This window comes from Hyperoodon ampullatus (assembly GCF_949752795.1).
Source record: "Hyperoodon ampullatus genome assembly, chromosome: 6".
NCBI lineage: Eukaryota > Metazoa > Chordata > Mammalia > Artiodactyla > Ziphiidae > Hyperoodon > Hyperoodon ampullatus.
The window spans coordinates 80,331,038-80,350,949 of record NC_136919.1 but is presented as its reverse complement, the minus strand read 5'-3'; positions in this window follow the sequence as shown (position 1 = coordinate 80,350,949).

Here is a 19,912-nt window from a genome sequence, read left to right as displayed (position 1 = left end):
CTCTGTCCACTTTCCAACTTCCCCTCATTGCAACCCACTACTCTGACCATGCAGTGGAAGCTTCAACCATACCCACCCCCAAATCCTGTTATGCCTCTATGCCTCTGTTTATGCTGTACTCTCTGCTTATAAGTCCTACATTTGAACCCTCATTGTCTACTTGGCAACTTTCTCCTTAATCTGAAAGACAGCTCAAGTGCCATGTCTCAGTTTCATTTTCTTTAATAATTCCTCAAAACTTAGTTGGGTCTTTTATTTCTATTCCACAGTTAACAAACTGTTATTATACCAATTATCCCTCTATGATTATATTTTTACTAGGGAAGTCTTTGATAGATTAGGTTGTATATTCCTTGTATCCCAATTCCTAACACAATGTAGACACAACAAGTATTCAAGTGTTTGTGAATCAAACTAATTATCTCTCCCCTAGTAATAATAAATGTGAGTGATTTTCATGTATAATCTCAAGCTTATAGCTACCAGAAAAATCGACTGATTCTCAAACAATATACTATGATACAAATGTGTACTGTAATATATATAAAATGTAAATTACATTAAAATATGTCAATTATATAAGAGCACTCTTTCTATGATATATCAGAGAGCAAAAGTTGAGTGGCTCACATAACACAGCATAGAATGGAGTAAATTTGGTGCACACAAGAGCTTAAAAAGAATTATGTACTGTGAAACCAGTGACCAAAAATAAAGTGCTTTTTTATTAGAAACTGCAAGACCTTTGCCTTCGAGTATATAAGAGGATTTAGTCAGGGCAGGAGGCAGTTCAACTTAAACAATGAATCAATGTTCAAGGGCAACCAAGTGGATAGAACAGTAACTATGGGTGTTTTACAGCACTGTGAGATATTGTAAGACAGTAATAATGATCATGTTGTAATTATCACTGACTTGTTTGTGATCTTTTAACGTCTCTAACTCTGTGACCAAACCTTCCAATATTTATTTATTTATTTTTATTTTTATTTTTATTTTTTTTTTTTTTGCGGTACGCGGGCCTCTCACTGTTGTGGCCTCTCCCGTTGCGGAGCACAGGCTCCGGACGCGCAGGCTCAGCGGCCATGGCTCACGGGCCCAGCCGCTCCGCGGCACATGGGATCTTCCCGGACCGGGGCACGAACCCGTGTCCCCTGCATCGGCAGGCGGACTCTCAACCACTGCGCCACCAGGGAAGCCCTCCAATATTTAAAAGTATGCCTGAAAGGTAGAGAGGTAGAGGGAGAATTATGGAATAGCAGTTTGAAATTGACAACCTGGGTTTAAATCCCAACTCTGAATTCACTACCTCTGTTGACCTTTGGCAAGTCACTGTAACCTTGCTGATCCAGGGATGGCTCTGCTCTAAAATGGGACAGGACACGGGACCTACTTCACAAGATTGTGAAAATTAACCAGCTAAAAATAATGCAGGCTTGGAGTAAGCCCTAATTAAATGTTACCTGCTGTTATTTGTTGACATAGTTGTTCTATTTATTACTACAGCCCATAGTGAGACTAATACACTACTTTCATTTTATCAGCCTTTCTTTCCACTGCTGTCATCTCTTAAAATTAATAGTTTAACTTGCTCAGTTCTGGTTCCCCCACTTCCACAAAAACCCACTATATGGTTCAGAGAAAAAGAGCAGAAACCTGGGCTTCGCTGGTGGCGCAGTGGTTAAGAATCCGCCTGCCAATGCAGGGGACACGGGTTCGAGCCCTGATCCTGGAAGATCCCACATGCTGCGGAGCAACTAAGCCCGTGTGCCACAACTACTGAGCCTGCGCTCTAGAGCCCGCGAGCCACAACTACTGAAGCCCACGCGCCTAGAGCCTGTGCTCTGCAACAAGAGAAGCCACCACAATGAGAAGCCTGCGCCGCGCAACAAAGAGTATCCCCCGCTCACTGCAACTAGAGAAAGCCTGCGTGCAGCAGCGAAGACCCAATGTGGCCAAAAATTAAATAAATGAATAAATAAATAAATTTATATATTTTTAAAAAAAAGAGCAGAAACCTAAACACAGCTGTTAACTTTTCCTCTCTCTAGAAGTCCAAAAACATAGTTCTGCTTTTGTCATTGTCATGTATCTGACTGGAAATACTCATTTACTGGGAATATCAAATCCAAGCATCTCTGGCTAATCGGTGTCCTCACAGGGCCCAATGCAATCAGAAAAGTAAAACAATAATCATCAAGTTTCCATGGTTGGTAAAGTGAAGTTTAATTGAAGAGATCTGGTGAAAGTTGCAAAATACGACCTGTGGAAGCAGACAGGAGATAAACACCCAGAGGAAGAAAATGACAACAGCTTTGTCAAAGATACAAATGGAGAGCACATTAAGGCAAAGTTCAGGTGCATGAGGCTGACTCAGGATATATAAGGACATAGGAGAGCATTAACTTTTATCTCACCAAAGTTAAATAAAGATCACTGGCCGGAAATGTTTATACACACATGTGCAATTCTGTGGTACATTCATGCATTGCTTCCGTGATCAGACAGATCCCTGTGCAATTTGACTCTGGGAAAGTAAGTAGTGGTAACTTATGACTCATGACAGAATTGCTGTCATCAAATCATCAGAGTTTGAAAGGTGTATATAGCAGGTATTAATACCTGCCTCCTGGGGATATTGCAATAATTAGTGTTTTCAACAATGTTTTGAGCTGTACAAAGCTACAAACAAGTGTGGGGTGATGGGTCATGGTTATCAGACATAACTATTATTTATTTTTCTTTCAATCAAGGACACATCAGGCCCAGAGGCTCTTTCTCACATACCTATTTAAGAATGAATTATTAATGAGGAATATTATTCCTCAGTCAAATAAAATCTTTCAAACAATGGGATTCTTCCCTAAATTCAACCTGAAATCAGTATGTTTCAAAATAGCTAATGCCTCCTAAATACACTGAGGTCTGGGTTTTGCACCCAGCATCCGTGACCTCCTTGTTGCTAAATCTATCTGGATACTTCTTAATCCTCACAGCATTCAACATAGTTGACTGACAAGTACCCTCTTTTTTTTAGCCATTCTTTTCTTTTTTATGTATGTTTTTTTTTTTAGACAGCAGAATTATAGACGGATGATTTTTCTTCATCTCAGTGTTCCAAAATTTAACCATTCTCTTTTTGTGGTCGCTATGATACCATATTTTTCTGGGTTTGGTGTCTGCTTTGCAGGTTCTTCTCTGTCTGCCCATTTCAGAGTGTGTTTCTTTTCTAGGTCCTGTTCTTTGCCTTTTGGATTCTCTGCTCCTGAGTATTATTCACTACTGTGGTTCCTTATGAGAAACACTGAGTGGTGTAGGAGCTCAGAATGGAACCTGGTCATTACAGAGGGTATCATGAAGTAGGTGGTATGTGAGTTGATTCCTCAAGACTGTGGGAAAAGGGGGCCAGATAAAGTTTCTAGTATAAAACTTGAAGTTGTTTGTGTCAAATTATGTCTCTCATTCTATTGACTATTCCAGTTTACTCTTTATAAAAAAGAAATGTTTTCCTCTAAAGGAAATGTTTTCACTCTAGTGTCTCAAATCTAAATGAAGTCCACTTTAAAGAGTTATAGAAGAAAAAGATGCTCACCTCATTCCTTACATCAAAATACGTTCATTTGAATTCAGTAAGGTATCCAACTGAAAAGTTATGTGACTTCCTTAGTCACATTTTTTCAGTTTTCCAAACAAGAAAAAATCCCGTTTTTTCTGAAACTGAAATTTTGAAAAAAATTTCAAACAACTGAAAAATTCAGTTTTTCAAACAAGCATTCTTATGATTGGCGAGTAGACTCTTCCATTTAGAGAGAAAAATACACTTTTGTTTACATTTTTTATGCAAATAGGAAATGCGAGAGAATTGTTAAAAAGGGAAATTACACAACTTTTCGGGATAAAAGGTTTAACTTATAAACACAGTTTTCAAGATATTAATATTTTAACAGAATTCTTTTGCGTGACAAACACATATACACATGCAATAAACATTTTAAAAGGAGCTCTAAATACCTTTCAACAAAAGAGAGAATAGGAGATTAGGACTGGAAAAGTTAGCCTGGGAGGGGTGTGGATTTTGATGGATTCCCCAAAGGAGACAGGTGGTACAGCATCTAGATGATGCTGCAATTTCGTTGAACATTTTTATATTTGCAAAGTGCTTTAAGATAACTCCTCCTGACAAGCATGTAAGCCAGATAACCATTATCATCCCAATTTTTCAAAAGATGAAATAGAAATAGAGATCAATGAAGCAAACTGCCCTCTTCCAATAGAAAATGGCAAGTAGTGACAAATTAGAAATCACTGAACCTGAAATTCTATTTTGCTGTGTAAGCCAGACTCCAGGTTTACCTGTTAGATGAGTGCTGGTCAGCATTTGCCAAATTTGAATAGACAAAGCAGTGTACAATTGTGACAGTTCATCCAGATTATTCAGGTCAGAATTACCCTGTGACCCTGGAATCTCAAAAACAATGTAACCTGAATTATTTAACAAACTCATAACTTTATGTTTAGCTTTACTGAGTGGGACACGGAGACATTACTGTTCCACAGGAGAGGTAAGAGATTTAACTCTCATTTGGTTGGGCTGAGGTAAAGTAATGAAAGTGACTGGGAATTTTACTGAGAGAGAGAGTGAGAGTGAGACATTCACTAAACATGTAGGCAAGTGAGAGATGTTTCCTATGTCTTCAGTTTGGACAGTTCTCCTCACTGAAAAGTATTTTTTATTTTATTCCTGGCTACCCTTATGGTGCTAGGGGAGCATATCTACTCTCTCTGAATATAACCTGAAATCCTAGTTAATGTTTAATATTTAAATACTTTAATATTAAAATTTAATATTAAATTTAATATTAAAATAATGAACTCCTAGAGACTCTTCTGGGTTCTGACACACTCCACACTGGTCCAGCTGCAGAGAAGAAGGGGCAGCAGCCAGAGTTCTAGATATTGCTCAATGACAGTGTAAACTAAAGAGAAACAGAACAGCTTGTTTTTCCTCTTCAGCCTCTCTAGAACCAAAACACAAGAGGACCTGAGCGAGCAGAGCAAAGCCACAGGCAAACGATACACTGGAAATCTTGAATGTTTGCTAGGTAAGACATTCTGCAGCCTGTCAGATCAAAGAGCCCTGGACCCTCTCCCGCTGCCAGCCCTGACTCACTTTGGAGAGGACTTAAGGCACATTGCCTCTGATGTCTGCTATCAGGAAGACTCATGACCCAGGTCTGGGAGACATTGTTTGGTGGTGGTGTTGTTTGCTTTTCAGTTGTCAAGTTTTTGTGTGTGTTTGTCCATTTGTTTAATGCTTGTAAAGTAAGTGTTCAATATTAAATGTTTGGAAAAGACAGAACTTTTTTTTTTTCAATAACAAGAAAAAAATCACATCCCATCCAGAATAATAATCCCATCCAGAAGCAACCTGTTAACATTTCTGTCATTTCGTTTAGACCAGGGTTTCTCAACCTCAACACTGTTAACATTTTGGACAGTTTAATTCATTGCTGTTTGTATGTGTGGGGGCCGTCCTGTGCATTGTGGGAGGTTTAGCAGCATCCCTGGCCTCTACCTACTAGATGCCAGTAGCAATCCACCCTCAACCTCCAATTGTGACAACTAAACATGTCTCCAGACATTATCAAATGTCACCTGGGGGGCAATATTGCCCCAATGGAGAACAACTGCTTTAGAGAGTATATTTTTGGAATGCAAGAGTGTTGATTTGAGATTTATATATGAGATAGTTCAAAAAAATTCCTTAGGGAGAACTCAGTCCAAGCTGTCATCTCACAATGAGAAGGCTCACAGAGACATGACTTGTGCAAAGTCATCCAGTGGATTAGTGGTCAGATCTACTGAGCTTCTGATCTACAGATCTTTCCACTCTTTTCCTTGTGTTATTCTTGTATTCTTACTTGATAGTCACATATGTGGGACACAGTCAAAACTGTCTTTGTCTGTGGCTCTTGAATTTCAAGCCATTTATCATTCCTAGTATGAGGTGTGATTCTTCCCTGCTCTTCACACTTCTCCCTGGCCAATAGCGACCAGTTGCATGGGTGAAGATAGATTCTATTGTACTAAAAGGAAATCTGGCTTTCTTAATTTATAGTCCTTCTACTAAGGGGCACTCAAGAAACTGCCAGATGTTCTTGTGTTTCAGAACCTAGTGTCCCTCTTTTTTTCTGCTCCTTGTTAGTTTTCTATCTTCATAGGGCAATAATTCAGTGAATCAGGGTCCATTTTCTTCCCTCTTTGTTCTGATCCGTTAATCTAAATATCAGCCCTAAACATCTCTCCTGGAAAGCCCCTGCTTCTATTCAAATTCAAACCCCCATCATCTTCCATCTGGACTAAGGGAGCAGTCTCCTTGCTTCTACTCTCATTCCTCTATAAGCCATAGTCCATACTTCACAGAGCTCTTTTTAAAACGTAAATCAAACCATGCCACTCCTTGTTTAAAATCCTCCCATGGCTTTCCATTACACTTAAAATACAAATTCCTGGACCTGGCCCACAAGGCCTTATGTCTTGCCAACCCCCCACCCCACCCCCTCTGCTCTAGTCATTCTGGCTTTGTGGTTTGTTCTCAGACATTCCAAACTCTGCCCACCTCAGGGTCTTTGCACTTGCCCTTTCCTCTGTCTGGAATGCTCTTCTTCCACATTCCTGTGACTGGCTCCTTCTTATCATTTAGGATTCATCTCCAAAGTCCATTCTTCAGGGGAGGGTTCTACCTCGTTAACAGAACCAGCCCTGCCTGCACCTCAGTCACTCTGAATCATAATACTCACAGTATTTATTGTTAGATCTTAATCTAAATAATCATATTTATTAGTTTACTTTTTATTTGTATAGTTTCTTTCCCCTATCCCCTATCAGAATGTATCTGGTTTCTTTACTGCTGTATCCCTATTTCCCACAATACCCAGCAGATAGTACATAGGTGCTCAACAAATTTTTTTGAATGAATGAATTAATGAATGAATGACAAACCTACAGAATACTTATGTAAATAGAATTAATATCCTTGATAGCTTTCTTTAATAACTGCCGTCCCTCCTATTCAAATCCACTCTCCACTTCCTGCCCCATCTTCATTGTTTACAGAGTCACACCCAAAGCATTGAAGGGTTCATTTGGTGACATTGATTTAATAATCCATGCCCTATCTGACTCTGAATGAATCACTAAGATTTCATAAAATGTCTCAATTATATAAGATGTCACTAATAGTCTTGCCTTTTTTCTTTTAACCTTATTCATGAATTCATTTACCTGAGTAAAATCATCTAATAGGCCCAAAGCCAAAAGGATCCAAAGAAAGAGTTACTAAGAGGACTCCACTTATTTGCATGGGATTACTACTACCGACTACTTCATCCGGATGTTGTAAGAACAAATGAGATAATATCTGTGGAACATTTTAATCTTAATAAGAAACATTCATACACATGAAAAATGAAGCTATTGATTTTCTGACATTCCAATGTGTCATTTATATGCTTTTACTAATAATTATATTAAGGAAGGTCAACTTTTGTGTGTTTCTCATAAGTCAAGGGAAATCTAGTTGCTAATGGCATTTACTCAAGAGATTCCAACTCAGAATTTGAGAATGCTTAGGAATATATAAGCTAGGTAAATTTCAAAAACGTTTTTATCTCCTTTATTCTCTGGAGACTTTGTTGTCATGGGTTATGAAGACAGTATATGTCAGAGAGCAAGAAAGACCCTTAGAAATCACCTGATCCAACACCCTTATTTTATAGATGACAAAGCAATACTCACAAAGTCACATACCAAAGTCCTTCAAGCTTCTTAGTGGTCGATGACAGCCTAACTCCATCTTTCACTACCTTTGCTCTAGGGATTGTTTTTGTCATGTCCCTTCCCATGTGCCATTATTCTATCTCTCTCCTCTAACTCCTAAAGGTCCGGCTGCAAACCAGGAAGGGAGAGTAAAATGCTAAGATCAAGATCTCACCAAGAAAAAAACGTAATCTTGTCCCGATATTTCCAGATTTGGGGCTTTTGATGAGAAATAACTACTTTTGTTGAAAGAATGCAAATAAGCATCTGGAAAGAATTCAGGTCAATATGGTCAACATTTTAAAACCTTGGCTAACTTGGACGCCATCCCTCTGGAATGCTCAGCAAGCTGGAACAACAGTGAATCCAGAAGTAAGTAGCCTGAAGCAAAAACTTAGGGGAAATATGTATTTTTTTTTTTTTTTTTTTTTTTTGCGGTAAGCGGGCCTCTCACTGTTGTGGCCTCTCCCGTTGCGGAGCACAGGCTCTGGACGCGCAGGCTCAGGGGCCATGGCTCACGGGCCTAGCCGCTCCACTGCATGTGGGATCTTCCCGGACCGGGGCACGAACCCATATCCCCTGCATCAGCAGGCGGATTCTCAACCACTGCGCCACCAGGGAAGCCCAGAAATATGTATTTTTGATAGGAAAAAGCAGTTCTTAAGCATTCAATAACAAATGAGCACAGCTGAGAAAAGCCAAAGACCAAAAGGCAAGAACCAATACAATGGTATCAGTCAGTTTTTTGCATGGAAAAAAAAAAAAAGAATAGGAACTAATGCTTATAAAATATCAAGACTTTGAAGAATCAAAAGTCAAGAGTATGTGTGTGGGCTTCTCTGGTGGCGCAGTGGTTAAGAGTCCACCTGCCAATGCAGGGGACATGGGTTCGTGCCCCAGTCCAGGAAGATCCCACATGCTGCGGGAGAGGCCCACGCACAGCAAAAAAAAAAAAAAAAAAAAGAGTGTGTGTGCTATGGATCACAAAGGAATATTAAGTGTTTTCTGCTCTTTTTGAGAATGTGGAGCAATTATAAATGATTTTTTTTTAAAGGACTTCCATTTGTTAGTTAAAAGGAATACTCAGGCATAAAATTCAGTTAACTGAATTTGTCTTCAGATAGCTATAGGGATACCCAGTACTTAGACACACACCAAAAAATGCATTGAAGGGATAAATTGTAATGGCTCCATATAGAACTGCTAGCATGAATTCTAATCATTATATGTCTAGGGTCCCAGAAATCCTATTACCTTTAAGAGAAAATACCAGATGAAAGTGGCCATAGTAGTTTCTATACATGGAACTGGCCACTTCTCACCTTTAATACAGGAGAGATAAATTTAAAATAAGCCTTTAAAATGTTGAGCTGTGGGAAAAATGTATCAGCAGAAGTATAGGCAAGCTCTGATAAAATATGAGTACACTATTGTGGTGTAAATTCTACTCTCTCTTCTATTTCATGCTTCATTTTATTTCTTTTTTGTCCTCCTAAAACCTAGCAACAGAGAAGATTAGAGAATTCATAACTAAGTTATTTCATAAATAAATGGATTTCTTTTTGAATAGAGTAGAAATTAAGTGAGATGTTTAAATCTACATACAGTTTTCTTGATTCTAGGGTGATTAAAATGGGGAAAAAGGGCTTCCCTGGTGGCGCAGTGGTTGAGAGTCCGCCTGCCGATGCAGGGGATGCGGGTTCGTGCCCCGGTCCGGGAAGATCCCATATGCCGCAGAGCGGCTGGGCCTGTGGGCCATGGCCGCTGGGCCTGCGCGTCCGGAGCCTGTGCTCCACAACGGGAGAGGCCGCAGCGGTGAGAGGCCCGTGTATCGCAAAAAAAATAAAAAATAAAAATAAAATGGGGAAAAAAATAGCACAGCAACTGATACGTGAATATGCTTTGTATATTGGAACATTATACTTATTATTATTTTTTTTTTTGCAGTACGCGGGCCTCTCACTGTTGTGGCCTCTCCCGTTGCGGAGCACAGGCTCCGGACGCGCAGGCTCAGCGGCCATGGCTCACGGGCCCAGCTGCTCCGCGGCATATGGGATCTTCCTGGACCGGGGCATGAACCCGTGTCTCCTGCATCAGCAGGCAGACTCTCAACCACTGCGCCACCAGGGAAGCCCTATACTTATATTTTAAAACATACAGAATTGAACCCTAAAGGGACATTATATGCACTATTGAGAGTTACTGTATACAGTATACCCCTGAACAACACAGGGAGTTAGGGGCACCAACCTTCCCTACAGTTGAAAATCCGAGTATAATTTACCTGTATAGCCAGTCCCTCTGCATTCACGGTTCCGCACCTGCAGATTCAACCAACCCCAGACTGTACAGTACTGTAGTATTTAGTATTGAAAAAAATCCACGTATAAGTGGACCAGTACAGTTCAAACCCATGTTGTTCAAGAGTCAACTGTATGTGTGTGTATGTGTGCATGTGTGTGTGCACATTTACAAATACATATGTAATATTTAAATTTTTTGCTACATCTTTATTGGAGTATAATTGCTTCACAAGGTTGTATTAGATTCTGCTGTACAACATAGTGAATCAGCTATATGTATACACATATCCCCATATTCCCTCCCTCTTGAGCTTCCTTCCCACACTCCCTATCCCATCCCTCTAGGTCTCACAAAGCATTGAGTTGATCTCCCTGTGCTATGCAGCAGCTTCCCATTAGCCATCCATTTTACATTTGGTAGCGTATATATGTCAGTGCTACTCTCTCACTAAATTTTAAAACAAATCTTCATCAAATGGAAAAAGATAAAGAGTATTGAGATTTTCTGATCCTGATCCCTTTTTTTATATGATAAATAGAAGCAACCAGATAAATCTGAACAGAAAATGCTAAAATCTAGCTATTATCATACCTTGGGACACACATCACGAGTGGTTAGTTGTTTGGTTTTACAAATAGCAAGTAATTCAGTGTAGTTATCATTTTTTGCTTGTGAAGTATTCTCTGATTCTTTCATTTGAAAGTTAGCTAATTCTACCTAATCTGATTAATGTAGACTAGTTTCCAGATTTCCTGTGTTCCATGTTGACAAAGTTGTACCATAACCAGAGTATGGTACTGCCACAACTGAAGATGCAAATGAAGATCAATGGTACATCCCCCCAATACAGTACTTGCACCCTACCCCCAACATTCAAGCAATAACCAGAAGTTCAGAGATCCAGTTAGTCTCCTCCAGCTCTAACCTTCTCCCTGTTAGTTTTCCAGGGGCCCCTTGTGCTTACAAATCTCCTTGAGGGAATTCCTTCTCAGCTTGGACCTTTCTCAGTGCACAGACTGCTGTGGGGAGAGGCAAGTGCAAATCTGTCCAAAGCACAGAATCTCTGCAGCAGTTAATCTTCAGGAGTTTATTTGTTCTGTGGAAGGGCTCCCAAGTAAACAGGCCAAAATCTTTGGGACCTTTCAATCCCTTCTCCCCTTTCAGATTTGGGCTAAGATGGGCCAAGACTACTGCTTACCAGGGTGATCAAGTTCCCCTGGCAGAAGACACATTGTATTAGTTTGCTGCTAGAGCTGCTGTAACAAATTATCACAAACTGGGTGTCTTAAAACAAGAGAAACTGATTCTTTCATAGTTCTATAGGCTGGAAGTCTGGAATAAAAGTGTTGGAAGGGCCATCCTCTCTCTCTCTGAAGGCTCTAGGAGAGAATCTATGCCATCCCTTTCTCTTAGCTTCTGGTGTTGCTGGCAATCCTTGGCATTCTTTGATTGATAGATGCATCATTCCAATCTCTGCCTCCACCATAACATGGCCTTATCCCTATGTGTTTGTGTCTCTCCTCCTCTATAAGGACAACAGTCAAATTGGACTGGGGCTTACCATAACCCAATATGACCTCATTCTAATTTGATTACATCTGCAAAGATCCTATTTCTAAGTAAGATTACATTCACTGGCACTGGGGCTAGGACTTCAATCTATCTTTCAGGGGACACAATTCAACCTCTAATAGCCATTTATGGTTGAAATGCCTCAAAACCATAACTAGAAGGGCCACAGACCTTGGTTCACCCCAGTCAAGCTCTCCTAAAGTTTGGTCAAGACAGCAGGGCAGAGGCTGCTTCTCATTATCATCATGCCCTGGCAATTCTAAACAATGTCAATGATAGACACACAAGAAAAGTGTAATCAAATTTGTGTTTTTACAAGCTAATTCTGGCTGCAGTGCTGAGAATAGATTGGAGGGGAGCAACAGTGAAAATGTGGAGAACAATAAGGAGACTATTTCAATAATCTAAATGAAAAGTTGTGACTTGGCTTAAGTTGATGGTAGAAGAGACAGAAGGAGGTGGATAGGCCTGAGATCTAGGAGATATATTTGGGATTTACATTTTGAGCAAAACTGATAGGATTCACTCATGGAGTAGATGGGAGGACTAAACAAGAGGAGGAATCAAGACGTCCCAGATGTCATGCTTAACCAAAGAGTGATTGGTGGTGTCATTGGCTGTGATGGGGGAGAAACTGGTTTAGTGAGGAAAATCCTTGTTTCAAGGCTCAAAGGCAATCTCACAAGAAAAAGTATAAAAATAAATGTAAAGCAACACCCTAGTTTGAAAAAAAAAATCATATAGAGAAAACCAAGACAAGATCTAGTCCAGATTTTCGTTTTACACATTAGGAAACTCAGGCGCAAAGGGGAAAGATGACCTGCTCAATGAGTTACAGCCTGGAAAAGAAGTCACCTCCTAGGTCAGACTCTTTGGGTCTAGCACTCCAAATACTTCACCTGGTTTGTTTTTATCATAATCCTTTTTCTTTATACCCTTTTTCATTTTGGTGGCTATGTCCGCTACAGAGCCTATGAACTCACTTGTTCCTAAAGGAACAGACAGTGATAACAGGAAGGCTCTTCCTATCTTCAGAAATTTCAGACCAACCTACCTCATTCTTGAGAAGCATATGGGACACTGACAATCAGGCAATTTTCATCTATTAAGCACTGTTTCCTAAAGCCAATACCTCCCCAAAACCGCTCTGGAAGTCTTCTAGGCTCTTTAAGAAAGGTGTAGTTATTCAAACAATTTAGTCAGACAAACATTTATTCAGTATTACTGTTCTGTAGGCTGTGAATGATTCAAAAAGATGACCTTTGATCCTTCGCATCTACAAGTTTTAAAATTGGTTGGAGAGATTAAGATGTAGAGGTAACAACTGGTTAAGTGACAGTGGTGGTAAGTACCAGATTTGGCATCTAAATAGGAAGCTAGCACAATGAGGGCCATGACATTTCAGAAAAGTTGGCCATCCATGTGGGTGAGAGAAATCAAAGATTCTAGGGCTAGAGATAAAAATCAAAGAACAGTTTGACTTTGAAAGGGAGAAAAGGAAAACAGATGTAAACTTTAACTGAGAAAAGCTAATCCAGCTCAGGGTCTGGCCAAGCCCAAAAATGGGTCAGGAGTTTTAATGAAGAGCAATAGTGTTGGTGATTAGATTCAATGGAGGCAGACCAGCTAATCTGAGAAGAATAACTAATTACTATACTTGTAAGTATAATAACAACCTTATGAGGAGGTGCTATTCTACCTCCATTTTGCAGATAAGAAAACCGAGGCATGGAGTGGTTATGTAACTTATCTCAGTCACACAGCCAGCACATTGCAGTGCTGGGTTTCAAGCCCATGGAGTTTGGTTATAGCTCCTGTGCTCTTAACCACTATAGCATGTGGCCTCTCACATGAGTGCTAGTGGTTTGTAACAGTCTAAGGGAGGTTACATGACGAAGTCTGGAAATAATGACTAGGGACAAAAATAAATGAGTACCAACAAGTCACTGCAGAGACAGGGTCAGACTGCAAAGACAGAAAGGGGCTTAAGGGCCAGCTTCTAAACAGTAAGGATAAGACAGTAAGGATTAAACATTAAGAACAAGTTCTGGGAAAATTTAGCTACTGGCTACGAAAGGGGGTGGGATTAAAAGAAAAAAAAAATCGTAGGGCAAGCACAGCCAAAGATAAGCCTCCCGGAGGCAGATGCCCGGCTGAAAGCTGGTCTGGTTGCCCCTGATTTCACTACTCATCATGAGGCTACCTTTGTCCTTACATTGTAAGGAACAGTCATGTCAGCCTCTGAAAGGAAAATAAATGGAATACAATTTGATAGTGGAGACTGAGCATGAAATGCTTACAGTACACCCTGAACCACATCTTCCTATTTCCTTCATGAGGTAAAGGACAAGTATAAAAAGTATGAAGAAACAAGGCCAACTAGATATATCAGATGGTAAAACACTGAAATTCAGAAGGAGTGGCTGAAATTTAACCTTAGAGGTAATATGGAGCCCCTAAAGGATCTCTAGGTGGGAAGTAAGAGGACACAATTGGCATATCAAGTACCCTCACAAGAGTATGGTTCAGAGGTTGGATTAGAGGGGAAAAAGAAAGGCAATAAGTGGAAAAGTTTAAATGCAGCCAAGGCAAGAAGACATGTAACTTCCTATCAAGAGGATTCAAAAAGGCAGTTAAAACTATGATGGAAATATGAGCTTCCAAGAGAAAGCCAAACTTACAGAGATGACTTCTAGCAACTCTTGGAGAGTTTCTTCCTGCAATGCTAACTGTTTAGAAGAGTTTTTTTGTAGCACATTCAACAACATACTGAAAAGATAAGTTCCTCTGAACAGAGGTGAACCATGTAATTTTAGGTAGACGCATAGTTTCCCTTGAAAATATTCTTTTACCCATGATAAATATAGCTTTAAACAGTATCCCATATGATTCATGTGGTCGTAACACACCCAACTAGCTTTTCTTTCTAAGAGACCCATGAATCAACTGCTTTTGTCTAAGAATTGGGGCAATTTGTATGTATCAGCTTAACAGATAATAGATATACACCTTAAGCAAGAACAGTGATACTGAAAATAAACCATTTCTACACTGGTATAAAAAAATAATCTTTTTCTTTCATCATATCTTTGAATACTCTAAATCTTTATAACAGGCTGTCAGCTATATTATTGGTCTTCAGTCTTTTAAATTTCTTAACCACTATTTTCAGGGATTCTTTTTAAGCATTTAGAATGAAAACCTAAAAGTACCTTCTAGAAAAACTTTATAATCTTATGACTCAAGTTGTCAGTTTCTTCATCAGTAGAGTGAGGAAGTTGAACTACACATTCTCACAGGACATCAGTATATATGATTCCATTAGTGTTTTCACAAATATTTTTCTGGTGATGGTCTTCAAAATATCTGGATTTTTTTTCTATATTTGCCAAAATAATATATAGACTCTACGTTAAACATAAATTTAAGAAATTATATAATCCATGTCTATATTAGTCATTAAACAACTGAACATAATTTCTTAATGGATGCAATCTTTTAATTAATTGTTTACCAGTTCTTGGTTGTGTGAGTGAAGAATTTTTTCAGAATGTTCATAAACATAACAAATTGGACCATATCAAAGAGCTTCATTTGGTGGAGCTCTTTTATAATGTCTACTCAGCACCTTCCTCCACATTCCCTCTACCCTTCCTGTGAACTGCTGTTGGTCCAAATGATCAAAAGATGGATCCTGGGCTTCCCTGGTGGCGCAGTGGTTGAGAGTCCGCCTGCCGATGCAGGGGACACGGGTTCGTGCCCCGGTCCAGGAAGATCCCACATGCCGCGGAGCGGCTGGGCCTGTGAGCCATGGCCGCTGAGCTTGCGCGTCCGGAGCCTATGCTCCGCAACGGGAGAGGCCACAACAGTGAGAGGCCCGCGTACCGCAAAAAAAAAAAAAAAAAAAAAAGATGGATCCTAATGTCATATTTCTGTTTCATGGCCCTACCGCAGGGAAGGCATCTGACTCTGGGATTGGGAATTGGAAAAGAGAGGAAAAGAGAGACAGCAGTCACTTTCCAGGTAGCTGGAGGTGGAACATATAATGTTTGTAAGTTTCAGCAATTGGATTTTTCCATTTGTGCATGGAAAAGTAAATAAAGCTAGTCCACATAGAGAGAGAGAGAAACCTGAAATCAGACACATAGGAGAGCAGAAGTGTCTGAGTCTCTGGTCCGGTTTCTTTCTGAGGCCTAGATGTTTCTTTCAGATTTGTAAGTGTCCTGTATCCTTATCATAAATTCCTATTGTTTGCGTAATCTCCCTCAAATGAGTCTCTGCTCTGAGTTTGCCTCTCCAGAACAAGAACTCCCTCATGACAAGAAGTGTAAGGCTGTGTGGCTGGTATCTCCTCAAACTCATCTGATTGCTTACATGTCCTCAGCCACAACTCTGGAGGTCCCTGGAAGACACCTCTGGTAGAGGATGTTCAAGAGAAAATAAGGAGGGGAAGCAGCAGTCTTTGCTTAAAGCAGAAGCTCACACCAATGGATTGCCAGGCCATGTGCTCTTCCTCTTTCAATTTATCCCTCAATCTCTGGAGCAAGGTTATCTCTGGGGAAAAGTAAATCATTCTGGATGCCTAAAGGTCCTTCTAGAGCCAGGGATCTCTCAAGGGTTCCTCAAGATATTTTCTGCCTGTTCCAAGTTAGACATTATGAGCTGTGTGAGTTCTCTTAATGCATATCCTTCACAACAAGGTACGCAGGTTCTGACAGGCAAAGCAAGAAGAGGGGCACTTGATCTGGTCCTAGCAGCTATCTCATAAGCATCTCCCCTCCAAGGCAAGGGAAGAATCAGGCCTTACAATAGAATATAGCTTCCTCAGCAAAAGCAGTTCTAAGGGGGAAGTTTATAGCAATACAATCCCACCTTAAGAAACAGGAAACATTTCGAGTAAACAACCTGACCCTGCACCTAAAGCAATTAGAGAAAGAAGAACAAAAAACCCCCAAAGTTAGCAGAAGGAAAGAAATCATAAAGATCAGATCAGAAATAAATGAAAAAGAAATGAAGGAAACGATAGCAAAGATCAACCAAACTAAAAGCTGGTTCTTTGAGAAGATAAACAAAATTGACAAACCATTAGCCAGACTCATCAAGAAAAGAAGGGAGAAGACTCAAATCAGTAGAATTAGAAATGAAAAAGGAGAAGTAACAACTGACACTGCAGAAATACAAAAGATCATGAGAGATTACTATAAGCAACTCTATGCCAATAAAATGGACAACCTGGAAGAAATGGACAAATTCTTAGAAATGCACAACCTACCAAGACTGACTCAGGAAGAAATAGAAAATATGAATAGACCAATCACAAGCACTGAAATTGAAACTGTGATTAAAAATCTTCCATCAAACAAAAGCCCAGGACCAGATGGCTTCACAGGCGAATTCTATCAAACATTTAGAGAAGAGCTAACACCCATCCTTCTCAAACTCTTCCAAACAATATCAGAGGAAGGAACACTCCCAAACTCATTCTACGAGGCCACCATCACCTTGATACCAAAACCAGGCAAGGATGTCACAAAGAAAGAAAACTACAGGCCAATATCACTGATGAACATAGATGCAAAAATCCTCAACAAAATACTAGCAAACAGAATCCAACAGCACATTAAAAGGATCATACACCATGATCAAGTGGGGTTTATTCCAGGAATGCAAGGATTCTTCAATATACGCAAATCAATCAATGTGATACACCATATTAACAAGTTGAAGGAGAAAAACCATATGATCATCTCAATAGATGCAGAGAAAGCTTTCGACAAAATTCAACACCCATTTATGATAAAAACCCTGCAGAAAGTAGGCATAGAGGGAACTTTCCTCAACATAATAAAGGCCATATATGACAAACCCACAGCCAACATTGTCCTCAATGGTGAAAAACTGAAACCATTTCCACTAAGATCAGGAACAAGACAAGGCTGCCCACTCTCACCACTCTTATTCAACATAGTTTTGGAAGTTTTAGCCACAGCAATCAGAGAAGAAAAGGAAATAAAAGGAATCCAAATTGGAAAAGAAGAAGTAAAGCTGTCACTGTTTGCAGATGACATGATACTATACATAGAGAATCCTAAAGATGCTACCAGAAATCTACTAGAGCTAATCAATGAATTTGGTAAAGTAGCAGGATACAAAATTAATGCACAGAAATCTCTGGCATTCCTGTACACTAATGATGAAAAATCTGAAAATGAAATCAAGAAAACACTCCCATTTACCATTGCAACAAAAAGAATAAAATATCTAGGAATAAACCTACCTAAGGAGACAAAAGACCTGTATGCAGAAAATTATAAGACACTGATGAAAGAAATTAAAGATGATATAAATAGATGGAGAGATATACCATGCTCCTGGATTGGAAGAATCAATATTGTGAAAATGACTCTACTACCCAAAGCAATCTACAGATTCAATGCAATCCCTATCAAACTACCACTGGCATTTTTCACAGAAGTAGAACAAAAAATTTCAAAATTTGTTTGGAAAAACAAAAGACCCCGAATAGCCAAAGCAATCTTGAGAACGAAAAACGGAGCTGGAGGAATCAGGCTGCCTGACTTCAGACTATACTACAAAGCTACAGTAATTAAGACAGTGTGGTACTGGCATAAAAACAGAAAGATAGATCAGTGGATCAGGATAGAAAGCCCAGAGATAAACCCACGCACATATAGCCAACTTATCTTTGATAAAGGAGGCAGGAATGTACAGTGGAGAAAGGACAGCCTCTTCAATAAGTGGTGCTGGGAAAACTGGACAGGGACATGTAAAAGTATGAGATTAGATCATTCCCTAACACCATACACAAAAATAAGCTCAAAATGGATTAAAGACCTAAATGTAAGGCCAGAAACTATCAAACTCTTAGAGGAAAACATAGGTAGAACACTCTACGACATAAATCACAGCAAGATCCTTTTGGACCCACCTCCTAGAGAAATGGAAATAAAAACAAAGATAAACAAATGGGACCTAATGAAACTTCAAAGCTTTTGCACAGCAAAGGAAACCATAAACAAGACCAAAAGACAACCCTCAGAATGGGAGAAAATATTTGCAAATGAAGCAACTGACAAAGGATTAATCTCCAAAATTTATAAACAGCTCATGCAGCTCAATAGCAAAAAAACAAACAACCCAATCCAAAAATGGGCAGAAGACTTAAATAGGCATTTCTCCAAAGAAGATATACAGACTGCCAACAAACACATGAAAGAATGCTCAACATCATTAATCATTAGAGAAATGCAAATCAAAACTACAATGAGATATCATCTCACACCAGTCAGAATGGCCATCATCAAGAAATCTAGAAACAATAAATGCTGGAGAGGGTGTGGAGAAAAGGGAACACTCTTGCACTGCTGGTGGGAATGTGAATTGGTACAGCCACTATGGAGAACAGTATGGAGGTTCCTTAAAAAACTACAAATAGAACTACCATATGACCCAGCAATCCCACTACTAGGCATATACCCTGAGAAAACCATAATTCAAAAAGAGACATGTACCAAAATGTTCATTGCAGCTCTATTCACAATAGCCCGGAGCTGGAAACAACCTAAGTGTCCATCATCGGATGAATGGATAAAGAAGATGTGGCACATATATACAATGGAATATTACTCAGCCATAAAAAGAAACGAAACTGAGCTATTTGTAATGAGGTGGATAGACCTAGAGTCTGTCATACAGAGTGAAGTAAGTCAGAAAGAGAAAGACAAATACCGTATGCTAACACATATATATGGAATTTAAAAAAAAAAAAAATGTCATGAAGAACCTAGGGGTAAAACGGGAATAAAGACACAGACCTACTTGAGAATGGACTTGAGGATATGGGGAAGGGGAAGGGTAAGCTGTGACAAAGAGAAAGAGAGGCATGGACATATATACACTACCAAACGTAAGGTAGATAGATAGTGGGAAGCAGCCGCAGAGCACAGGGAGATCAGCTCGGTGCTTTGTGACCGCCTGGAGGGGTGGGATGGGGAGGGTGGGAGGGAGGGAGATGCATGAGGGAGGGGATGTGGGAACAGATGTATATGTATGACTGATTCACTTTGTTATAAAGCAGAAACTAATAAAAAAAAAAAATGCTTAAGGAGAAAAAAAAAAAAAACTATGCACTAATTTGCTAGGTAAACAGCATAAATTACTGAGCAATTACATAATTTATGCTATTAAAAAAAAAAAA